This window comes from Triticum aestivum, chromosome 6A, assembly GCF_018294505.1.
Source record: "Triticum aestivum cultivar Chinese Spring chromosome 6A, IWGSC CS RefSeq v2.1, whole genome shotgun sequence".
NCBI lineage: Eukaryota > Viridiplantae > Streptophyta > Magnoliopsida > Poales > Poaceae > Triticum > Triticum aestivum.
Window position 1 is genome coordinate 310967038 of NC_057809.1, and position 17365 is coordinate 310984402.

Genomic DNA, 17365 nt, shown 5'->3' on the forward strand with positions numbered 1-17365 from the left:
CACTGCTGCTAGAATCGTTTGTGGACTAAGTTGACAAAGCCAAAGTACACGTCAACCTAGTGGACCCACAAATCAGCCTCCAAATCTGTCCCAAACAGCATACATCCCAAAATTTCTAGCCAGATTTAAATTAATTTTAAATCTAAATATACCTTAATTTAAATTCAATGAAATTTTAACCGCACAAAAACAATGAAATTTAAAATATCAAGATCCGAAAGAAAACAATATTTTGGAACGAATGGCCTCTTTGCTGTACTTTTTCATTTTACAACCCATTTATTATTACTTATAGCCCATTTTCTGGGCAAAATGCATCCCTCCTCGTTTTGAAAGATTTTCGGCCCAGCAGGGCGTAGAAAAGCAAGTAGGCCTACGTTGGTTATTCTCCAAAAAACAAAATAGCTGGCTAGCCATTTTCAGAAAGGAAAAAAACAAACTGGGCTGGTCATGTGCTAAACATACGAAATAAAAGCCTAGGCTAGACGGGCCACGGGTCTCGCACAACCCAGTTGATACCCTTCTCTGTCCCGAAAAAAGAAAATTACTGCGTGCGCTGATGGGTCCCTACTGTCATCCTCACCATGTACAGTCATCTCCTTATTCCTCTCAGTTGTTGACCATGTTGACAACACCGGAGGGCGGCGCCGCGGCGAGCGAACCAAGGAGGAGGACGATGGTGAGGCCTCAGACGGGAACGAACAGGAGCTGGGGAAGATCACAACCAGCCGTGGGAGGCGGGAGCAGGTGGTCCCGCCGGCGCTGGTTTAGCTTTGGCGGATCGAGCAAGAAGAGACTGAAGAAAGACGACAAACGTTGAATGTCAATCCAACGGTCAAGGTTGGCACAATCGTTTGTTGACTAAGCGTACACCAAGTAGCATGCTTTTTTATATATAGAAAGAAAATCAAAGACTTGGGAAGGCGTATAGAACAAGCTAGTGTACCAGTAAAGAGACGTTGCCGAGTTTTAGAAAAAAGAAAGACGTGTTCCTGTAGCTGGTTCGAATCCAAACCTAGACTATGACTATATATGGTGCTATGCTACTCTACAAGTAATGAAACTGACATATCCAATGTTCGCTTCTCCTCTTCTCTACTTACTCTGCCTAGCATCAGAAGCTCTGGCCGCAGCAACCATGCCCGCTGGCTGCTCGTCCACCTGCTCTTCAGCAGGCCACAACCAGATATGCACCAAGTCGCCACCCGTACCATCTCTTGTGGGTGTCATCACACCCCCGCCGGCACGCGCACCCCAGCCGATTGCTCATCGCAACCCGCTGCCGTTGTTGTGGTGCCACTGCTGGAAATCACGCAGAGTCATCCGTCGCGTCTCAACCACAATCCGCAACCCTGGCCGAGTCTTCTACAAATGCCCGAATCATGGGGTAATAATATGTTTAAGTGTTGTTCTGCTTCTTTCAGTTGCTGATTTTTTTTAATAGTTTGGTTGATGATCTTCCAATTTGATTCGTGCATAAAAGGGAAGATTCGTGTGATTTGTATTTCTGGGAAGTTGCTGATGTGGGGGAATGCAACTACGCTGATTATTTGGTTAGCCAAGGAATCCCAATACCATCAGGTTGGGGTGTTGGACAAGTGACTGAAGGAACGACAGAAGAGGAAGATTGAGAGCAGAAGGTTAAAGATGCAGTTCCTCTGATCATGGCCAAGCAACAGTTGCTGAACTGCCTTGACAACAACGAGGAGATGAAAGAGCTTATGAAGATAACGGCCAAAATCGATGTGCTCTGTAGGATGATTGTCTCTTTATTTGCAGTGTATGTAGCACTTGTGATGTATTCAATGGCTACGACATGAGCACTTTGCTGAAACTAGTAATGAATGAAACCTGTGTAGTAGGCTGGGCGTAGTGTTGTGAACATCTAATGATTTCTATTAATGGAAATCAGGGGGTATCCCCTTTTTCTCATATAAATAAATAAATAGCAGAGGCCCTGTCGGGTCAGCTTTGTTCTCATTCAAAGACGTCGAGCAAATTGCAGTCCAACAGCAAACTATGTCATCAAATTCAAGTTTCACAGCCAAATACGAGTACAACTAAACAACAATGTCATCATGTTTTAGTTGTCATACAATCACCAAAAACAAATCAGCATACATAACAAGTGATGTTCTCACAACAAAATACTAAACAACATGTTCATCAGGTTTTAGTTGTCATAGCAAACACAATTTCACATAGTAGATAAAAAAGTCCTCTGACAGGAAAATACGACAAAGGCAATGTAATCATCATCCGCAGCAGCAGCATCAACATCTTCGCCATGTGTATCAGTCTGAATCATAATTCCCCATGGTGTCATCTTCCTCTTCGTCCTCAACGTCCTCGAATGTTGGCTTCTTCTTGATCAACTCTTGTATGTCCACAGCACGACAGACAATGTTTTCACCGACGTCATTGACGTGATGGTTCTCAAAGATATTAGGAACATTTGTGTTATCTGGTACATCAGGAACAGTGTAAGCATCATCTTGTTGTGAAACTTCATTAAACTAATTCCTCTGCTCAAACCTTTGCAATACTCTCCAGTCATCGCTACGTGCAAATGTGTCTTCCAAGAAAAATATCTGTGTTGCTTGATTTGCCAAAAAAGGCTCGTTGGTCTGGTACGCCGCCTTGACATTGATGGATTTTAAATAATCATCAGCTCTGGGTTTTGCGATCCTGGAAAATAGGTTATACCAACCACAACACAACAAAACCACACACCGATGATCCTCGAAACTGGAGATATACTGCAACTGAACAATGTCTGTTATGTTAGCATACATTTCAGTTGTCTCTTTGTCATACGTATCCGTGCTCATGATGGCACTATTTTGTGTCTTCCTTCCTTCGTCTCTTGCAAGGGTGTTGTAGCGCACATCTCCAACAACACAAGATTCATAATGTCTTACCCGAGTATCAGGACCCATTGCTAGTGAGTAAAGGGCATCATCAACTGCCTGCCCATCTTCCCGCATCTTCTTAACCTATAGTTAGACAATAGACAAGCTGATCATCTTATGTACTCAATATATTAAAAAGACTGACAGTGCACTTCAAAATCTTACATGGTTCTTGAACCATTTCGCAAATCCTGCCATAACCATTTTGTCAATGTTTCTTGGATTTTGCGGCAGTAACTCCTCTTTGTAGAAGCTGCACAACATAGTGATCGCGTCAAACATCTAAATATATAAGAATGTGCTGCAAGTTTAGTAGATTATGATGTATAAGTTGCAGTACTGCACTTACTTGATATAAGGTAGTATCTCAGGACAGTTATTCAACACATACCAAACCATTTTGTCCAAATCAGGTTTGTCCTCTTTTCGAATCTTCCCTGTAACTCGAACAGAATAATGGAAAACATTGAGCCCGGGATTGTCTTCACCCACCTCTTTACTAAGCTGATCAGCTGTTTCAATGTATTTTGAGCAGAATGTCAACGCTTCTGTAGCAATGTAGGCCTATGCAATGGAACCCTCGGGTCTAGCTTTGTTCCTAACATAGCCCTTGAAAGTGCCTAGCCGCCTTTCAATAGGGTACATCCAGCCATAATGTACTGGACCTCTAAGTAGTGCCTCATCATGTAGATGAACAGCCAAATGCACCATCACATAAAAGAAGGCTGGAGGGTACATCTTCTCAAGGTCGCATAGGATAGTTGGTATCTTGTCTCTAAGACGCTCCAAAGCATCTATCCTAATATTCCTACTATAGAGTTCCCTGAAGAATTGTCCCAACTCTACAAATTCTTTGTATAAGTCAGGGCGGCCCAATCCTCTAAGGATAACAGGTAAAACCCTTTGAAGTAGGACATGGCAGTCATGAGTTTTCAACCCTTGTACCTTGTTTCCATCTGCACTGACTCTCCTTTCAGGGTTGGAAGCAAATCCATGTGGGAATCTCACACGTGACAGGACCTCGCATAATTCTTTTCTTTTTACCTTGTCCAAGACGTACACAGCTGGTGCCATATCCCATGGTTGACCTTCATCTTGCACCTGCAAATCCTTTCTGATACCCAGGTGTGTCAAATCAATCCTAGATTTTAAGGTATCTTTCGTCTTGCCTTCAATATTAAGAAGTGTGCCGATAATGTTGTCACATATATTTTTCTCGATGTGCATCACATCAAGATTATGCCGCACATCCAAATCTTTCCAATACTCCAAGTCCCACAAAGTGGACCTGCGGGTAAACAATAATCTCTCTTCTACCCTGCCACACTTCCGTTTCCCGCTACCATTACCAGGATGGTTTCCTGGTTTAATATGCCTGACCTTCTCTAATTCCACTTGCAAATCATCAGCGGTGGGCCTCTTTGGCGCATCACTGTTTTCATGCTTTGCATTGAACACATGTCTTTGGTATTTTCTAGGATGCGACTTGTCCTTGGCAAGGAAACGGCGTTGTCCAATGTAACAGATCTTGCTAAGTATTGCGTATGACAGCGGATTCCTGTCACAGTGAACACATGCATTGTAACCATGTGTCGTTCGCCCTGACATAGTGCCCAAAGCCGGATAATCATGGATGCACCAAATTATAACAGCACGCAGAAAGAAATCAGCTGGTGGGCTGCTATATAGGTCTTGAGTGAGAACACCCTTCCATAGCTATTGAAGTTCCTCCACAAGAGGCTCCATGAACAAATCAAAATCCTTTACAGGACTTTTTGGACCTGGGATGAGCAAGGCCATCATGTAGTTTGATTCTTTGGTGCAGACATTTGGAGGCATGTTGTAAGGGATAACAAGCACTGGCCACATGCTATATGTGGCGCTCTGGTGGCCAAATGGGTTAATTCCATCTGAGGCTAAGCCAAGTCTAATGTTTCTCGGGTCAGCAGCAAACTCTTTGTGTTTATCATTCAAGCTTTTCCACTCACTACCATGAGATGGATGGCTCATTTCATTCTGATATTTGTACTCCTAGTTCCTAGAATGCCACAGTACATCCTCTCTTGTTTCAGCATCATGAAACAACCTCTGTAATCTTGGTGTAATTGGAAAATGTCTCAGAACATTATGAGGAATCCTCTTCACAGCATCGCCATCTTTCCATCTTGATGATTTGCATTTCGGGCATTCACTTAAGTTGGCATAATCCTTCTAGAACAGAACACACTTATTCTTACAAAGATGGATCATATCATATCCAATTCCAACTGCACGAAGGGAATTCTTCATTTTACTGTAGGTGTGTGGCAGCTCAGACGCATCTGGGAAAGATTTGTGGAAAGCAGCCAACATCACATCGAATGATTTGTTGGTCATCCGCTTAGATGTCTTCACCTGAAGAAAGGTGACCATAGCTGAGAATACTAACAGCTTATTTCCTAGGGTGACAACAACGTTGCATTGTTCCAACATGCGGGCCCACCGTTTTTCTTCTGCAGGTGAAAGTTCACGGAATGCACGAGCATTTCGTGGCATTGTTTCAATGTTGGTCAAACTCACTAGCTCCGCCACCACCACCTCCTCCTCCTCTTCCACCTGAGTATCAGGAAGATCAAGATGGTGATCTGCTGCTTCCACATAGTCAATAACATTGACGTTCACAGCTTCACCATGATGAACCCACCTAGTATATGTGACCGACATCCCATACAAGTGTAGATGATTTTGCACAGTTGACTGGGGTCTTGTAACTGAATTCATACAACTGCTGCACGGGCAGAGCACATCTGATTTCGGACCACCGTACTCAGCTCTGATAAAGTTCATGAAGTTTTCAACCCCCTCGACATATGCAGCGGAGAATCTTCAAGCAAAAGTTATCCAAGTCCTGTCCATCTGTTAGACATACAAATTAGCTCTTCTACTAGATATTATAGGAAAAACATATATGCTTTTTTATGAAGTCCAGAAAAAAATACATAGGTCGATGTCTAAAGCTATGGCAAGATATTTGGACGAGCAGATCTAAGTAACAAAATATATGTAAAGCTAATTCAGCAAACAGATTTGAGTGCCAAATTATGGAGGTTGTTTCAGCAGTCAATGAGGCCGAGCACACAACCATAGAACTATCCAAGGCCATCGCAGCAACAAAGATCGAGTATAAAACAGTGTAGAGCTATTTCACCTAACAGATTGGCTAGTAGACCATGGCAATCTATGTCACAATAAATATATGGCAGGATATTTTAGCAACTAATCGGCCTTGGCATGCCATCTCAGCTAAGCAGATTGAGTGCAGAACAGGGCAAGGAAGCTTCTTAACCAGAGCATATTGACAGTAAACTACTTCGGCAAACAGTGAGATTAACAACGTCTATCAGCTAACATTCAGCGCTACACTGACATGAATGGGGCCTCAGTCTAGAATGCGCGTACCGTGGGAGAAACTGACCACCGTGCGTCTCCACACGAACGTCGCCAGCGGTGGTGGCGCTGACTGCCGTGCGCCTCCACAAGAACGTAGCCAGAGGTGGCGGCGCGGCTAGAGGACGGTAGTCTACGAGAGCGTACTGTGGGAGTGAGAGGATCGCTGAACCGCGACACCGGCGTATCGGCGCAGCGGGGAGGGCGGCTTTGGCAGAGCGAATGGAGTGGAGGGGGACATGGGGGAGAGGGGTTTGGGGAATATTATTGGCTAGTTGTCCGAAGGGCGGTTGGATCGGATTTGGGGAGAATTTTTGGGTGGGGGGGAGGATTTTTGTGCGGTGGGCGGGGGGAGTTTGGCGCATGGTCGGTTTCTCCAAGTGCAGTCCCATGTGTTAGTGAAGAGGCAAGCCGAAGCGCGTTCCGTTTGCGTGAGTCGTGTGCAGGACCGAACGTGTGTGGGGTGCAATGCGACCGCGACAGGAATGCTGTGAGTGTACCACCTTTTTTCCTTTTAAACTAGGTGCTTCGCCCCGTCAAAAAAAATTGTTGCTTCGCACGATCCATCAATACTACTACTAGTAATCTGGTAATCCCGACTAAAATGGCGCGGCCGGGTCTTTTTCCGCGCGATATGCTGGGAGGTTGGCTTAGTTGGGTTTTTTAGGACGAGTAATGCTACACCTACGTAATCCCAGTTACGTAATTAACGTAATGTGAAACGTGTGAGCTGTTGATTGTAGATTGGGGGAGGGAGGGGCCCACCACCATGAAAATCAGGGGAGGAGAGAGATAGGCAATTTACGTTAACCCTTTCATAGGTTCCCGTAGATGTAGAAAGATGTGAAATGCGTGAATGTGTAGTGGACGTACTATTGGAGTGCCTAAGATAATTTGTGTATGTATAGACCCTATGTGTTTATTTTACTTCGCATGTTAGATTCGTCTCGGTTCAATAAAAAGAAGAGTTGGTGATGATGGTGTGCCTGTCATCCTACAATATAGGTCGTCCGATCTATATCTAATGGATAGGAAGGAAACTATGACAATTTACCCGCACTCCTCTCCACATTAGCAGATAAGGCTTTCCCTCGTTCATCCTTTTCTCCCACAAGATCTTGATCTTCCGTGCAATGCACGGGCATCTTGCTAGTACTCCTACAATATGTATATTATTGTGAAAGTTCATATACACCGGCCGAGATTAATGCAAACACGACAGATTTTCATTACATTTCAAACTTTTATAGGACAGGAAAATAAAAGAAACCCGACCCTAAACCTATTCTACGACGGCGACCAATGTCCTCCATCTGCGATCTCTACGTATGGGGGCGGGGTTCCAGACCCGTGAAGTGAAGGTGCCGTCTTCGGCGAGGAAGAGTAGAACACGGGATACGGGACGGCTAGTTGGCACACCATGCCCTGCCGCCTCCCATGCCCTACTCATCCTCGGAGGAGTTCCCGACCTCGGCGGTGCCGAACGTTGGACGGCGGCAAGTAGGACGCGTGGCTGACGGTGCTCCCGTCGTCGGCCGCCAGCGTGGCCACCGCTTGTGCGGTCGCGTCCGCGTCCAGCTACACCGCTATTGCGTCGCGAGAGGCGACTTGAGCGAGGACGGCGACCTCGAGCTTCATCCCCGAAGACAAGCTCTCTCGCAGAGCGTTCGCACTTGCGGTCATGGCGGATGTGGTGCCAGGTAGGAGGACGATGTGCTATGGTGTGGAGGTTAGCTGGGCGTTGCCGCTTTATGTAGCGCATTCTGGTGAGGCCAAGCGTCCGGGTGTGTCATTAAGTCGCCGGAGTTGGTTCCTCAGGCACTGAGCCTCTTAACGACGACATACGAACGTACGACATGAATGCGGGCAGCTGGCGCCGGCTGGCAACGCACCGCGCAACGGTGCGAGGGACGAGGGTTTTGGTGTGCCAGGGTAGTCAGCTGCGGTCGTGGCAACGTTGGAGATGCCCTTTGCTCACAGGCAATCCCCGCATGTCATTGAAAAAGCAAGATGACCTGGCATGTCTCACGTCCAGAGGATGCAGTTGGTCACGCTACACCACTCCGCGGACGTGTCGCGGCGCCCCATGCATCCTCTACGAGCCGGGTGTTGGGGTGTGTTTGGATTGTGGCCAAAGTGCACCTTACCAAAATTTTGGTCATGACCCAAAGCTTGGTCTTTGTTTGGATGGTTGCCATTTTTTTGGCATACCAATGAACTCTAGCCAACTCTAGTTCATTTTTCTTGCCAATGTCGGCCAAATCATGGGCAACCAATAGCTCAACCAAAATTTTGGTCATGACCCAAAGATTGGTCTTTGTTTGAATGGTTGCCATTTCTTTGGCATGCCAAAGAACTCTAGCCAACTCTAGTTCATTTTTCTTGCCAATGTCGGCCAAATCATGGGCAACCAATACCTCAACCAAAATTTTGGCTACCCAATGCTTTGATGGGTCAACCTTGGGCACAAACCAAACATACCATTGGTCGGGAACACAGCACTAATGCCACCCTCGGTACACTGAAACCGACCGTGTCTAGCTACGATATGAGAGTGTCGCTCACCGCGGTCACCGTGTCTAGAGGCGGTGCTGGAGCTGCGCCCCGTTGTTGGCCCCAACGACCCACATGAATAGTTGTCGCTGGCGAGGAGGTCGTGGTCCAGCTCCTCCATTGGACTAGTCTGCGCTACGTTGTCCCGACGGGTGTGTCCCACATGTCGGTTTCCCTGTTTTCCCAGCCATATTCGAGCGTCAGTGCTCCGCGTTGCACATTAGGCCTTTCACTATGTAGGCCAAGCGAGACAACTTATTGTTTATTTGAGTCGTTCAAGTATAATCATGTGGTGTTTGCTTACTTCTCATTCCTCTCCAACCCTCTTCTCCATCGATCATGTCGCCCTCCAGTCGAGTCCATCCTCCCGCATGCCTCATTTGAACATTCCGCCGAGTATCATTCGCATGTACCCACCCTAGTCCTCTTTCAATAGATCTCCGGACCCCGAGATGAAATTGAGATGGAACGAGTGGGGGCATGTGATACCTAAGGCGGATTCAAAATTTTGAACCGGTGATCATAGCATCCGCAAATGATATATAAAGGGTAGTCAATGTTCGTTTCATTTTTGAACGTACAATATACTCCCTCCTATCCTTTCTAGTTTACATATAAGTTTTATGTGTAGTCAAAGTATCTCTACTTTGATCAAAAAGGTATCAACATTCAACAACGCCCAATCAATATTGTTAGATTCGTACGTACTCCTAGATTTGTACTCGAGATGGTTTCCAATTTGACTATTGACAAGATTAATAGTACATGAGATGTATAATGTAAAAATCATATCATTCGAAACTCCTTTCACATACGAATTTGACCGTATGCTTTGTGTAAGTTGCAGGTCATATATTAGTACTCTAACATTTGGTCAAAGTTAGCCTCGAAAAATGCATTAGACCCTGTATGCATTGTGTAAGTTGCATGTCATATATTATTACTCTAACATTTGTGTAAGTTGCATGTCATATATTATTACTCTAACATTTGGTCAAAGTAGTATAGTGGAAGTGGATCCTCTGACGTAGGTATCCCTGCCTTACCCTCCCTTTCGGTCACTTACTGGCAAACCCCATGCTTGCTAGGCCCCGCATGTCAGTTACTCAATGGGTTCGGCCACGTCAGGGGATCCTCATCCGTAGTATACTCCCTTTGTTTTTATTTACTCCGCATAAAACGGAGGGAGTGGTGGTATAATAAACGACGCGGGCGGGGGAGGGGGAGGGACGTCGGTTTTCTCTCAACTGTGGTCCCACAAGCGAGCAAAACACAAGACGAAGCACGTTCCATTCGGTGAGCGACATGGAGGGTCCAGCGTGTCGGGCTGCAACGCGAACGCGACAAGAGCGATGTACAGTCAAAACCGATTGACCGGTCGTCACCGGAACCACTATTCACACCAGAACCTTCGCTGCTTGTAAGTGCATCTAGTGCCACCCCTAGTTGGTTTTGGAGTATTGACAACAAACCTAGTTGAGGGACTAATGTGTTTGTGAGAATTGCAGGATAACACAGGTAGAAGTCCCTCATTGATTCGGTTTTCCTACTAGAGATGACCCCTAAAAATGTATGAAGACATTGATGTCAAAGGTGGTATATGAAGATATTCACATTAAAGACTATGACAAGAGAAGACATCGCATGAAGCCTATGGAGCTCGAAGACTTAGATCTTTCGTAGTTCTTTTTCTTCTTGTTTGCTGAGTCATAGGAACCACCGTACTGTTAAGTGGGGTCCAAGAGAACCAGTCAGAATGACTGAAGTGATGCTTAACCAAAACCTATGTCTTCGAGTGAAGACTATGAGAGTGAATCTTGTCCAGAGTCGGACAAGTCAGCTTTGCTTGTAGCCCAAGTAAAGTTGCCGTGTGAGTTTGAAATTTGACCGTTGGAACACGTGTCAGTTCCTTAGTGACCCAGGGTCATTTCGGACAAATCAGGTCGGGTTGCCTAGTGGCTATAAATAGCCCACCCCCTACAACCAAAAATGGTTGGCTGCTCAGAGTTAGTGTACGGCTTTTGTCGTTTGAGAGCAACCCACCTCGAAGCCCTTGAGAGAGAATTCCTTGCGAGGATAAAGCCCTAACCACCCAGAGCCAAAGAGAATTAGGCATCACTTTAGTCTTCTGGTCTGTGTGATCTGAAGACTTATTACACTTGAGGACTGTGAATCCTCCATCCGGTTAGGCGTCGCGTTCTGAGCATCCAAGAGACATTGTGGAGTGCCGGTGAACGAAGTCTGTGAAGGTTTGGGAGTCTACCTTGAAGACTTACCAGAGTGATTGGGTGAGGTCTATGTGACCTTAGCTCAAGGGGAATACGGTGAGGACTGGGTGTCCTGAGCTGCGTGTTCAGGACTGGGTGTCCGGGACTAGGTGTCCGGGACTGTGTGTCCTCAGGTTTAAATACCTAGCCGCCCTAAACAGACGTACAGTTGTCACAACAACTAGAACTGGTCCAACACATCATTGTCTTCAATGAGTCACTGGTTTCATCCTTCCCCTCTCTTTATGTACTGTTACTCCTTGTGAAGTCATTGTATGATTGCACTATCTTTCATCTTCACTGAGTGACTGCGTGTTCTGTTTGGCTTCATAATATCTTCCTACCTGATCCTTACTACATTGCTGCTATTAGTAATTGTGCTTTCACTCTATTGAATACTTGAATATGGCTTGCATAGTGTAGTCTACCTTCCGCTGCAGGGTAATCGGTTTATTTCTATCGTTTGTCTTTATAACCTCCACGTTTTGAAGACTTTCATAAAAATCGGCTATCCACCCCCCTCTAGTCGATATAACGCACTTTCAATTGGTATCAGAGCTAGGTACTCCCTTGTTCTGTGTGATTCGATTTAACCACCTGGAGTTTTAGCTATGTCGACTGCAGGGATAATCAAAGTCTCCGCTGCGTGCCCCATCTTCGATGGAACTGAATATCCCTACTAGAAATGACAATGAAAATGTCCAGCTCACATTTGATCGACTCACTGACATCACAAATGAGCTTCAAGCCCTTGGCGCTACTGAGATCACCAAGCATGAAGTCGTCAAGACACTACTGAGATCACTTGACAGTTCGTTTGACACCCTAGCCCTGATGATTCAAGAACGTCCTGATTTCAAGACACTCGATCCGTCTGACATACTTGAGAGGCTCAACACACATGAGTTTCAGCTTTCTGAGAAAAGAGATATCTACGGTCCAAACTATGGGCGAACTCATGCCTTGAAGGCAAAAACTGTCTCCTCATCTGAAGAAGAATTTGACAGCAGTTCTGATGATCCTGAAGACATTGGAAGGGAACTTGCTATGCTTGTGAATAAGTTCCAAAAATTCACCAAGAAGAAAGGCCTCAGAAAGTCTTCCCGATCAAGCTCAAGGAATGCTGAAGCTTCTGCTCATGACTACAAGAAGAAAACATGTCACAAGTGCAAGAAACCTGGCGACTTCATCTCTGAGTGTCCGCAGTGGGACAATGAGAACAAAAAGAAGAAGAAGAGCAAGGAATATGACTCTGACGACAAGAAGAAGAAATACTCAAAGTCTTATTCCAAGTCTTCTTCAAAGTCTTCATCACACAAGAAGAGCTCATCTGGCAAGGCACGTGCGTTTGTTGGCAAGGAAATGGATTCAGAGGAGGAGTCCGCTTCTGAGGAGGCGGAGGTGGAGTCTGAGGAGGAGTCCGATTCTGGCATCGCAAGTCTGGCTACATCATACGTTGCCAAGTCCATCTTCAACACTAAAGACAATGACCTCATCACCGACACCGATGAAAATGGCAAGGACTACTCCGCTCCTACCTACTGCTTCATGGCACGCGGTGCCAAGGTAAACACATGCACTACTCACTATCAAACATCTAGTGACGATGACTCTGATTGTGGTTCGAAACCCAGCTACAAAACACTTGCTAAAATTGCAACTGAACAACAGAAAGCCATGGAACATATTCAAAAACTGTTAGACAAAAGCGATGATCTGTTAGGCGCTGAAATGACTCGATCTGAGTCCTTAATTGAAGACATAAAAAATCTTCACGTTAAGTATGAGGAACTTGAAAGTCGTCATGAAACGCTCTCAACAACTCATGAAAAGCTTTCCTATGATTATCTTCAAAGGAAGCAAGATCTTGAGAAATTGAGAGCAGCTCATGAAGATCTTCAAAAGGAAAATGAGTCACTTCATGCCAAATAGATCAGTTCCGCTCAGGAAGGATTTGAACCACCATGTCTTAAATGCATTGAGCGTGATAATGCTACTACTGTTGCTGAATGTTCTACTGCTGCTACTGTTGCAATATCTTCAACTGTTGATGTGGGAACTAACCCCTCTGCTGAGGATTCCACTGCTATTGCTGATGAGAATTCTAGGTTGAAGACATTGCTTGAAACAGGGATGTACAAAAGTCTTAAAGGGCATCAGACACTATGTGATGTCCTCAAAAAGCAGATCTTGAACCGAAACCCGAGGAAAGAGGGTGTTGGGTTCATAAGGAAAATGAACGCTGATGGCTCTTACTGGAAACCTGAGTAGTACCCCAAAACCACATGGGTTGCTCCAAAGGAATCTTCAGCAGATCTATCCAATCTATCTGGCTTCTCTTGTGCAAACCCCATTGTCATTGATGAATCCTTTGATGCAAACTATAAACTGTTTAAGAATCAGAATGGTGAAGTGTTTGCCAGGTACATTGGTACTAACTGCAGGAATGGACCGCCTATGAAGAAGATCTGGGTTCCGAAAAGGTGTCTGGAGAATCTTCCTATGAATGTCATCATGACACCACACATGAAGAAGACAAACCTCAGACCACAGGCTTCATACGGACCAAAGGCGTCATACAGACAGAGGACTCACCTGAGTCGCACTAACGCAAATGTTTTGCAGGGAAACCATACTCAGGCCTATGAATATGAGCGCGGTTCATCAAACCGCCATGTTCATAAGACCAAGAACTATTCTGCTTATTCTTATAAGTACTACTGTCCACCTGCAAGACTTTTTGCTAGGGGTACAAAGCCAAAGTTCTCAAACGCTGCACTTAGACTTATTGCTTCTAAGCCACCCTTGAAGATGTGGGTGGCTAAGAAAGCTTAACTCTCTTTTGCAGGGAAAGGTCTCCAGCAGAAAACCAAAATCGTCTGACGCTATTGCTGCGGACCTTAAACATCTTGTAGGGCGCAAGATCAAATGCCCGAATGGTCTTACTATGTACTTCGTTCCTGAATCGCTTGCTACTCTCCCTATTAGTCCTAATGTGGATCTAAGCTTTCATAACCCACTGGTTCGTCAAATGTTTTTGCCTCACAATTCTCTTCGTGAAGCCTATCCCCCTAACTGCACTGTAGGGTACGACACCAGCGTCTTTAGAATGGATTATTGATAGTGGGTGTAGCAATCACATGACTGGCGAAAGAAGCCTTCTTATGGACTCAACCTTACGTCCATCTGACAAGAGTCACATCACATTTGCTGACACTGGTAAAAGTAAGGTACTGGGTCTAGGTAGAGTTGCAATCTCAAAGGATCAACACATGGATAAAGTCATGCTTATTGAGTCCCTTGGCTTCAACTTAATGTCTGTCTCAATGCTTTGCGATTTGAACATGATTGTAATATTTGGAAAATATCGCTGCCTTGTACTAATGGAATCTGACAAGTCTCTAGTGTTTGAAGGGTATCGGAAAGATGATTTGTACGTGGTAGATTTTTCGGCAGGACCACAGCTTGCCGTATGTCTTCTAGCAAAGGCTTCAGAATGCTGGCTCTGGCATCGGAGGCTAGGGCATGCTGGCATGAGGAACCTACACACCCTTGCAAAGAAGAAGCATGTCATAGGCATTGAGGGCGTCAAGTTCAAGAAAGATCACTTATGCGGTGCCTGTGAAGCAGGAAAGATGACAAGGGCCAAACATCCCTCGAAGACAATCATGACAACTACTCGACCCTTCGAACTGCTCCACATGGATCTTTTCGGTCCCACTCATTACTCAACTCTTACTACTACTGCTTGTATCTATGGCTTTGTCATTGTTGATGATTATTCTAGATATACTTGGCTGCACATAATCCTCTACAAGACTGAAGTGCAGGATGTCTTCAGACGCTTCGCCAATCGAGCAATGAACAACTATGGCGCCAAGATAAAGCACATCAGAAGTGACAATGGCAATGAATTCAAGAACACTGGCCTTGATACATATCTTGATACTTTGGGCATCACACATGAATTCTCAGTCCCGTACATGCCACAGCAGAATGGCGTCGTCGAACGCAAGAACAGAAATCATTGAGATGGCCCGAACGATGCTTGATGAATACAAGACTCCAAGAAAATTCTGGCCTGAAGCCATTGATACTGCATGCCATACAATCAATCGTGTTTATCTTCACAAGCTTCTGAACAAGACATCTTATGAGCTCCTTACTGGCAAGAAGCCAAATGTCAGTTACTTCAGAGTATTTGGTGCCAGGTGCTTGATGAAGGATCCACATCACACTTCAAAATTTGCACCAAAAGCACATGAGAGTTTTATGCTTGGATATGGAAAGGATTCGCACTCCTACAGAGTCTTCAATCTCTTTCATTATAAAGTGGTTGAAACAGTGGATGTGTGGTTTGATGAGACTAACGGTTCACAAAGAGAGCACCTCCCGAATATGCTAGATGAAGTTCCATCCAGCGAATCAATCAAGCTTATGGGAACCGGAGAAATCATACCCTCTGAAGCTCAACCCGAAGAGGAACTTATCATCTCCGCACCTGATCAACCTGAAGACAATGCTCAGCCTGAAGACAATCCCACTAACAATGACAATGATCAGCAAGAGCAAAACCTTCGTCCTGTACATCCTCGTGTTGCCAATGAAGTGCAGATTGGGAGAATAATTGACAGCATCAATGCACCCGGTCCGCTCACTCGATCAAGGGCAACTCAGTTGGCAAATTTCTGTGGGCACTTCGCAGTCATCTCAATAACAAAACCCAAGAAAGTTGAAGAAGCCTTCATGGAACCTGAATGGATTCAAGCTATGCAAAAGAGCTTCAACAGTTTGAGCTAAATAATGTATGGGAACTGGTTAAGCGTCCTGATCCTCGGAAGCACAACATAATAGGCACCAATTGGATATACCGCAACAAGCAAGATGAGCATGGTCAAGTTGTCAGAAACAAAGCTCGTCTTGTTGCTCAAGGATATACTCAAGTGGAAGGCATTGACTTCGATGAAACATTTGCTCCTGTGGCTAGACTTGAAGCCATACACATACTGCTGGCCTATGCCAATCATCACAACATACTTCTATATCAAATGGATGTGAAGAGCGCCTTTCTCAATGGCAAGATTGAAGAAGAAGTGTATGTTGCACAACCGCCTGGCTTTGAAGATCCAAAACATCCTGACATGGTATACAAGCTCAACAAGGCACTCTATGGCCTCAAACAAGCCCCTCGGGCCTGGTATGACACACTCAAATACATCCTGAAGAGCAAAGGCTTCATACCTGGTTCCCTAGACCCCACTCTCTTCACGAAGACATATGATGGTGAACTGTTTGTGTGCCAAATATATGCGGATGACATTATCTTCGGCTGCACCAATCAGAAGTATAGTGAAGAGTTTGGATATATGATGCAAGAGCAATATCAGATGTCCATGATGGGAGAGCTGAAGTTCCTCCTCGGTCTCCAAATACGACAGCAACGCAACAGCATCTTCATATCTCAAGAGAAGTATCTCAAAGATTGCCTGAAGAAGTTCGGTATGCAAGACTGCAAAGGCTTCACGACATCAATGCCAGCCAAGCATCATCTGGGTCCTGACGACAATGGTAAAGAGTTCGACCAAAAGGTATACTGCTCCATGATTGGTTCTTTGTTTTATCTATGTGCATTTAGGCCAGATATTATGCTTAGTGTTTGCATGTGTGCTCGATTTCAAGCGACATCAAAGGAGCCGCAACACTTAGCTGTGAAGCGAATTCTTCGATATTTGGCTCACACCCCAACTCTAGGATTATGGTATCCAATGGGCTAAGAGTTTGATCTGGTTGGATTCTCGGATGCTGATTATGCTGGTGACAAGGTGGATCGCAAGTCTACATCAGGCACATGTCATTTTCTGGGACGATCACTTGTATGTTGGTCTTCAAAGAAGCAGAACTGTGTATCTCTCTCCACTGCTTAATCTGAATGCATTGCTGCTGGATCTTGCTGCGCTCAGCTTCTGTGGATGAAGCAAACACTCAAGGACTATGGCATTCATCTGAAGCAAGTGCCACTCTACTGCAACAATGAAAGCGCCATCAAGATTGCCAACAACCCAGTTCAGCACTCGAAGACAAAGCACATTGAAATTCGTCATCACTTTCTCAGAGATCATGTTGTGAAGGAAGATATTGATATCATACACGTCAACACTGAAGAGCAATTGGCAGATATCTTCACCAAGCCCTTGGATGAGAAGAGAT